The sequence below is a fragment of the Lactuca virosa genome, chromosome 9 (genome assembly GCF_052849685.1).
Source record: "Lactuca virosa cultivar CGN04683 chromosome 9, Lactuca_virosa_CGN04683_v6, whole genome shotgun sequence".
Classification (NCBI taxonomy): Eukaryota; Viridiplantae; Streptophyta; class Magnoliopsida; order Asterales; family Asteraceae; genus Lactuca; species Lactuca virosa.
The window spans coordinates 16,431,142-16,440,478 of record NC_136434.1 but is presented as its reverse complement, the minus strand read 5'-3'; the positions used below and the strand labels follow the sequence as shown (position 1 = coordinate 16,440,478).

At 37.1% G+C, this 9,337-nt stretch overlaps 1 non-coding gene across 1 annotated transcript; it reads right to left on the bottom strand.

Annotated features, from left to right (window-relative positions):
* Positions 1-432: 432 nt before the first annotated feature.
* LOC145141556 (small nucleolar RNA R71) lies at positions 433-539 on the bottom strand. The gene has a single exon (XR_013722751.1). It is a non-coding gene; the product is annotated as a small nucleolar RNA R71 (small nucleolar RNA).
* Between the last annotated feature and the right edge of the window lie 8,798 nt (positions 540-9,337).

Below are 9,337 nucleotides of genomic sequence, written 5' to 3'. Positions count from 1 at the left end.
GAATTTGAAATATTTGCGAGTGAGCCAGAAGACAAGCAAGAGGACGAAATGGCAAACATTGAGGAGATGTCCATAGGAGCTTACAAGAAGCGGATCCGAGAGGATGTGGGTCCCGGTTTAATCCAACCCGCAATACCTGCCACTGCCACATTCGAGCTGAAGGGGCACATCTTGAATGCACTGAAGGATATCCCATTTTATGGGAAGGATCATGAGGATGCTTTCAAGCATCTCGATGAAGTCAATGACATTGCGGATTACTTCAATGTCCCAAATGTCAATAGAAACACCGTCTTGCTCAGGATGCTGCCCATTACTTTTAAGGGAGCTACTAAAGAATGGTTAAAATCACTTCCACCGGGTACGTTCACCACTTGGGCTCAAATGGGTGAGCAGTTTCTTGACCAATTTTGCCCACCATCCAAGATAGCTAAACTCAAGAAGGTAATAGCCAACTTTGAACAACAACCGGGGGAGTCATTATACGAAGCATGGGAGCGTTACAAAGGCTTGATCAGAAATTGCCCTCAACATGATCTTAATGTTCAACAAGAGATGTCAATCTTTGTAACGCCCGTAGATCCGGGCTAGTCAATTTAGAGGCAATGAGTGTCGAAAACGAATTTTCGGCAAAAGATTATTTATAATAAATAATCTTAACCAAGTTGTAGAATATTTCTCAAGGTTTCCGTACATATAAAGAACTCTGAATTCCGAGTTATAACAAAGAAGTTATGGCTCGTCGAAGTTTTACGGCAAAACCGGCACGGCACCGGGAAGCGTAAATAGTGAATTTACGATGGAGCGAATTTTAGCCTTAGTGATCTAAACAAAAGTCGTAGAAAACGTTAAACCGAGAGCGTCCATAAAAAGAACGCCCAAATCTGACTTCGTATGAGGAAGTTATGATTTTTCGAAGTTTCGGCTTAGTAGTGTACAGCCCGAAACTCGAATTTTAGTTCGAGCGGTTTTTGGCTTACGCGACCTAAATGAGAGTTGAAGATCTCATTAATAGGAACTCAATGGTAAAAAGACAGACAAAAACGGAGCTTGTATGCGAAAGTTATGGACGAAGCTTAGTCTCTACTTTTCGAGCGCGGCGAATTCGATACAGTTTTGTAAATCCGAGATAGAATGAGAATTAGCCAACGAGGTCTAAATGAGAGTTGAAGATCTCATTAATAGGAACTCAACGGTAAAAAGACAGACAAAAATGGAGCTCGTATGCGAAAGTTACGGATGAAGCTTGGAGACTACTTTACTATACAATTCCTATAAATAAGAGATGAACTCTTCATAATTTCCTCACACCTTCAAACCTTTCTTTCTCTCTCTAACTTCTCTCTAACCTCCCTAAACCCTTCCCAAGTCTAGGGAACCTCCCTAGCACGAGAAGAAAGCCCCGGAGCGCCCGACGGCTCCGAGAAGAAAAGCTTTCGGCTCGGAAACGCTGCTCCAGCGAAGCCCGATTTTTAATAAAAACTCGCTCTAAGTGAGCTACGCCTACGATATTTTTAATATAACTTCTAATTAATTATAGTAACATTATTAAGACCTTAAAACAATTATTTGCGATATTATGATGAGTTATATAAGAGTGTTGTTTAACGCTTATATAATAATAATAATAATAATAATAATAATAATAATAATAATAATAATAATAATAATAGCTAGACTATTAATTAGTCGCGGTTAACGTTAGACTAAACCCTAGTGGTATTGATACTAGGTTTTGTCGAAGGAAATTGTTTTAAGAGTAACGAAGCGCTGTCTGAGTTTGGAATCATCACTTTAACAGGTGAGTGCATGGTCCCTTTCATCTTACACATAGATATGAAGTATTTTATATAAATTACGTGCTATGTGTGCATATTATCTGAATACTTGCTGTCTATGATGGATGAATGATTTTATACATGTTTTAAATGATTTAAATATATATTTATTTTATATCTACAAATACGTTGGGATAAAACATGGGTAGATGAAATAGTTTGTGTGTGATGAAATAAAATGATGAGAGATAGGTGATGATAGGAAGGTGATGATAATTAGGTGATTGATAGGTGATGATGAATCGGTGATGTAGGATGAAAGATAATATAACCTTGTCCGACAATTTGGAGATGTAGTCATCTACTAGAGTATAGATGGCGACCACGGAATATTCTAGACAACCCGTGGAAACACCAGCAGACTTGTAACCTGTAGGTGATGAATTACGAGTCCAGGTGATGTGGTGACTGTATATTCATGCGATGATACTCTAACCCTTACTATGAATTACGAGTTCAGGCGACGTTGTAACTACGTATTCATGCCTTAGGAACGAGCATATAAGGAAATGTGAGGTAGAAAGATGAGAGGTAAATATGATATAGGAGATGGCCCTTAAGATAATTCTTTAAGGAATATTAAAGAAGATAACGGGGATGGGTAATCGGGTTGATTGTTTGATGTTTAAATATAATAATTATATTATTGTGGGTTGAAAACACTATGTACTCACCAGGTTTCCCAACCTGACCCACTCCAGCTTATTTGTATCACAGATGTCGATACGAAGCTATTTTGCACTGAGAGATTTAAAAGAGATGTAGATCACTAGTGTAAATGAATGTAAGTTCTGTTTATGCTTATGTTTCTGTATTGACGATGACATCCCAAATGTTTTAAATGAATAAAAATACATTTCTTCGGAAATGCTTTGATAACGTATTTATCATGTTTTTCTGGGAACAAATTCCACAACATTTTTATTAAAAGAAGTACTCTGATTTTTATAAAGCATAAACAAAAATCGGTCTTTTCTGGCCGTGAAAATGGGGATGTCGCAGTTGGTATCAGAGCATTAGTTTAAGCGAACTAGGAATATGGATTTATTTCTAGACTTAAACTTAGAATGCTAAGCAATGATGGTGAGGAGTGTGTCTAATAAGTTTTAGGAAAGTACACCTAAATAGACACGAGCACTAGCTCATTTAGGGAAGATGCCTAAATTGCTTTATGTGCTAAATGATTGTGATGTTTTATGATGTTATCGTTTGATCGGATCTATGGTCTGTTGCCGACCGGATCTGGAAATTTTATGTGTTCAGATTTCTAAACGTTTGATTACGGTATTAGAACTGGCATGTAACTTTCGGAGTAATAAGGAGGATTACACGTCTAAATCTTCTCTATCTATATTCTCGTCTCAATGCACTGAATGCATGCTTCCGTGAAAATAACGTCATGGTGAAGACTCATAGAGAATTGAGTAAATAAAGGAAATGAAAAGTCTTATGATAGTGAATGACACCTATCGGAAGATATCGTAAGAGTGGTATCTTGCCTTTAGAATATGTCAGGCAGTACGTTTAGAGGAGTACGGTACGTCCGAAGTACACCTTCGATTGGCGGGATGATGGAATGATTGGTGTAATTCCCGAAGTTGTCCCATCGTATGGCATTTCCACCACCAACCGAGTTGAAGCAGAATTGATGATTGAAGATACGCATGGAGGAAGTCCTAGTAGAGTCTAGGGAAAAATTATATGATTGTTTGGACACATTTGTATGTGTTAAAATTGTTTTTGTGATAATAACTTGGAGAACTGCGAGACAATACTTGGGACGAGTATGAGTAAGTGTGAATGGTAGTAGAGGCCTATACTACCGGAAGCACATGACTCACGCTTGGATCAGGGAAAGTCACAAGGTTACCAAGAAACTAGTAATTGATTTCGTTTTATTCGAGTATGTCGTTACCATCGAAGATGATTGTTATTCCGACCCTAGTGGTCATATCAAATTAAGTTCGACTACGATAAGTAGGTTACGTGGTTCAGAGAACCAAGTTTGATGTAGCGTCCGACTTAAACCAAAAGATTGAAATCAAAGCGATCAATAGAAGTATCGCGATTGTCGCAAAAAAAGGCTTGTAGCTAGAGATACTAAGTTTTAAGATGTGATTATGTCACATTAGAACATGAAGGAAGGTATAGTCTGTTCTGGAATTTAACTCTAAGAGATTTGAGTTTAAGCACACGACGAGAGGTCATTAGAATATGACACATCGGTATGTTGTAGTAACAGAGGAGCTTATCTTAAGCTTTCTAAGAAGAAGAAGGAGTCTCCATCAAGGATCGAGATTGTGACTCGAATGTCATAGTTTGGAGTCTAACGAGCAGGTGCAAGTTCGAGCACCGCTTGCAGTCAGGAAGACCAAGAGTTAGATACACATTTGAAGGAACATAGAAGTTACGATTAATACCTAGGATGAAGAGATAACGTATGGAGTCATTATACAACCCTGTTTCGTTGATGATTCCGGGACGTAATCATCCTAAGGGGGAGATAATTGTAACGCCCGTAGATCCGGGCTAGTCAATTTAGAGGCAATGAGTGTCGAAAACGAATTTTCGGAAAAAGATTATTTATAATAAATAATCTTAACCAAGTTGTAGAATATTTCTCAAGGTTTCCGTACATATAAAGAACTCCGAAATCCGAGTTATAACGAAGAAGTTATGGCCCGTCGAAGTTTTACGGCAAAACCGGCACGGCACCGGGAAGCGTAAATAGTGAATTTACGATGGAACGACTTTTAGCCTTAGTGATCTAAAAAAAGTCGTAGAAAACGTTAAACCAAGAGCGTCCATAAAAAGAACGCCCAAATCTGACTTCGTATGAGGAAGTTATGATTTTTCGAAGTTTCGGCTTAGCAGTGTACAGCCCGAAACTCGAATTTTAGTTCGAGCGGTTTTTGGCTTACGCGACCTAAATGAGAGTTGAATATCTCATTAATAGGAACTCAATGGTAAAAAGACAGACAAAAACGGAGCTCGTATGCGAAAGTTATTGACGAAGCTTAGTCTCTACTTTTCGAGCGAGGCGAATTCGATACAGTTTTGTAAATCCGAGATAGAATGAGAATTAGCCAACGAGGTCTAAATGAGAGTTGAAGATCTCATTAATAGGAACTCAACAGTAAAAATACAGACAAAAACGGAGCTCGTATGCGAAAGTTACGGACGAAGCTTGGAGACTACTTTACTATACAATTCCTATAAATAAGAGATGAACTCTTCATAATTTCCTCACACCTTCAAACCTTTCTTTCTCTCTCTAACTTCTCTCTAGCCTCCCTAAACCCCTCCCAAGTCTAGGGAACCTCCCTAGCACGAGAAGAAAGCCCCGGAGCGCCCGACGGCTCCGAGAAGAAAAACTTTCGGCTCGGAAACGCTGCTTCAGCGAAGCCCGGTTATTAATAAAAACTCGATGTAAGTGACCTACGCCTACGCTATTTTTAATATAACTTCTAATTAATTATAGTAACATTATTAGGACCTTAAAACAATTATTTGGGATATTATGATGAGTTATATAAGAGTGTTGTTTAACGCTTATATAATAATAATTCTGTATTGACGATGACATCCCAAATGTTTTAAATGAATAAAAATACATTTCTGGCTTATGCAGCTCACAAAGATTTTGATGTTTATCAAATGGACGTGAAATGTGCATTTCTAAATGGAGAGCTTGAAGAAACTGTTTACGTGGAACAACCCCCAGGGTTTATTAACGAAGAATTTCCAAATCATGTTTATATTTTAGATAAGGCAGTTTATGGTTTGAAACAAGCACCACGAGCATGGTATGCAACTCTTACCTCATTTTTGAAACAATCTAAATTTAAACAAGGATCAGTTGATCCCACATTATTTAGAAAGAAAGTGGGGAATCATCTAATGCTTGTTCAAATTTATGTTGATGATATTATTTTTGTCTCGACTGACCCTGCTTTGTCTAGAGAATTCGAAGATTTGATGAAAAGTAAGTTCGAAATGAGCATGATGGGAAAAATCAATAATTTTCTTGGTTTGAATATTCGTCAAAACAGAAAAGGAATTTTTATTAATCAAGAAAAATATACGAAGAATCTGTTGGAAAAGTTTGGATTGACAAATAGCACGAAGTTACGAGTTCCAATGGCAACGGGCATAAAGCTTACATCTTCGTTAGATAAACCTGCCGTTGACATAACTTTATATAGGAGCATGATTGGTTCATTACTTTATCTTACAGCTAGTAGACCTGATATCATGTTTTCTGTGTGTAATTGTGCTAGGTATCAGTCTAATCCACGAGAACCACATCTCACTGCTGTGAAGAATATCTTTCGTTATCTTAAAGGAACAATTTCGTTAGGATTGTGGTATCCTTCGAACACTGGGTTCTTTGTACAAGCATATTCGGATGCAGACCTGGGTGGTTGTAATCTTGATCGAAAAAGCACAAGTGGTGGATGTCAATTTCTTGATGGAAAATTGGTGAGCTGGCAGTCGAAAACGCAAACATGCGTATCAATTTCAACAGCTGAAGCTGAATATGTGGCTGCTGCTGCTTGCACTTCACAAATAATATGGATCCAAAGTCAATTGCGTGATTATGCAATTAATATGAAAAAGATTCCATTATATTGTGATTCTCAAAGTGCGATAAGAATTTGTCATAACCCTGTGCAGCATTCGAAGACTAAACATATAGCTCTTCGTTATCATTTCATCAAAGATCACGTGGAAGATGGAAATATTGAAGTACATTTCGTGAAAACAACTGATCAGTTAGCTGACATTTTCACGAAAGCTTTGGATGAAAAATCCCTTGTGAAGATTATAGAAGGACTTGGAATGATCGATGGAAATTCTGTTCCATGAGAAAAAGAAGAATGATGCATGATAAGGAATGATTCAGAGGCGTTGACTAAAAGATAATGCAAAATCATTCAGCATTCAGAGGTTACTGTTCATAGTCAACGCTTTGACCCCTTCGAATTCGCACATTTGTTACTTATTTTAAGGGTTGATTCAGAGGTTACTGTTCATAGTCAACGCTTCGACCCCTTCGAATTCGCACATTTGTTACTTATTTTAAGGGTTGATTCAGCTGTTACTGTTCATAGTCAACGCTTCGACCTCTTCGAATTCGTACATTTGTTACTTATAAGGGGATGATAAAATTTTGCATATTTGCATCAAGTACTATTTCAATTTTCGAAAATTCAAAAATCCAAAAAGATTTTCGTTTGTTTTGTCATTTAATTTTCAGAAAATTCCAAAAATCCAAAAAGATTTTCGTTTGTTTTGTCATTTAATTTTCAGAAAATTCCAAAATCCAAAAAGATTTTCGTTTGTTTTGTCATTTAATTTTCAGAAAGTTCCAAAATCCAAAAAGATTTTCATTTATTTTGTCATTTAATTTTCGCAAAATTTAAAAATTCAAAAAGATTTTCGTTTGTTCTGTCTTTATTTTCGAAAAATCAAAACATCAAAAATATTTTGATTCCTATTTCTTTTTAGTATTTTGTTGCAGATTCTCATGAAGATACAACGGAGATTATGCTTGCAGTACTCGGGTACGGTATATTTTTCGTATGAATCGATAAATTTTTCATCATTCGAACTAGTTAGGATGTCCCTAGAAGCATGCTGATGTATGTTGACCAAAGCCTCCATGACTCAATGTGTGTGTAAGAAAGCCTTAATGAAATTATTCATACGAAGATTTCATCCCAATCAGGCTTATATTCACATTAGTCTTTGAGCTACCTTACTCTTCTCAAAATGAGTTAAGAGTTTACTGTTTGGTCCAAACACAACAGAGGTACTTTTCGTGTCTTACATCAATCTTTTTCATCCATAAAATTCTTTCACGATCACACACGAAGACATATGTCCGAGAGGTCTCTGATCAAACCCATCGAGACTTAGATATATCAAAACTCTGTGTTTATGATCTGACATCATGAGACCGTGATGAAAGTGAAACCCAATTTTCATTAACTTTTAAGGAATTGACGGGGAACTAAGTTCCAGATTTTCACGAAACTTTTGTTTCTGTTCCAAAATTCGAAACTCCAAATCATATTCATTTCGAATGAGTGGTCTTGATCAAACATTCGAAACCCACGATGTTTGTTACCCAACAAGATCCATCATATAAATTTTTTCTTGAATATGATTTCCGTGTGAGTTTCATTCGAATGTCCTAGTCATTTCAAAATTTTTCAAAGCCAACTTGTCACTGACTACACTAGTCAAACAAGTAATTTATGTTACAATTTCTCACCTTATGTTTAGGATGACATGTAACGAAATTTTAAACCATCCTCGAAGCATTATAAAAGAAGCCCTTTGATACTTATCAACAAGTATTCGATTGTAATTCACGGGAACCCACACAAGCTATTGATCATTTCTCTTAATGATTAATGAAGTAATCTTTGCCCGGGATTTCATCTGCTTTTGTGTCAATGGTTTGACATCACAATATCCCATATTTTTATTATATTTGTTTCTCGTCTCTATTCTTTGGAACACAGCACTCACGAAATCCTTGAGGTTCTGAGTAATACCAACTCAGGCTGATGATTTCGAACTTCTGGCGTATGACTTTGCTTTCCATCCCAAAAGTGAAAGAGCCTTGCTTCCATTCGAAGGGTTCTGACGGTTACAATTTTCTTGGGGATTACAAGACAGGCTGTTTATAAATGACGTATGGTATTCTGTCCGTTTTTCAAGGTGATGTGACAGCTACTTTTTGACGCATGGCTACTTTTACGCAGTAATGGTCCGGTTTTCAAGGTGCCACGTCGGATATCATTAAATACATATCCCACTTCAAATTCAAATTTAAGGGTTACATATAAAAGGGAATTCCAGGGGTTCATTGTCAGTTTACGCGATCAAAAAGCAAATTTCCCAAAATTCTCTGTTCATCATCATCTTCAAACCCTAACAATGGCGACTTCTGCTCATGTTGATTCTCATACCACTGAAGATGCCTCTTCATTACCAATAATGAAGATTCAAGCAACAAACTACTACTTGGAGGGTGACGTTTCTCAGTACCCGGAAGAATTAAAGATGCTCATAGTTGCTTTGAAGAACTCGGTTTTGGCCAAAGCGATGTTCAACTCTTTCTCTGTTCCATTGTCCTGGCTTTCTCAAGCAGGATCAACTGCGACATATAACAAAGCAATTGATACGATTACTTTTCATCTGATGAACGACAAAAAGGTCAGGCTAACCAAGAAACTATTTTGCCAAATTCTTGGTATTCCGAATTTGCCTCCATATGTTTCATTTACTTTTCCACAAATCGTTCACATGTTTAATGAGATGGGATATCAGCCACCATTGTCCAAGATTAGTGATTTTAAGAAATCTGGTCTTCCACGAATCTGGAATTTCTTATTTGGTATTTTTCTACGCTATTTGACTGGGAGATCAGCTGGCCTTGATAAAGGAAGAATGGAGGTTTATGCCATGGTTGCTGGAATCTACTA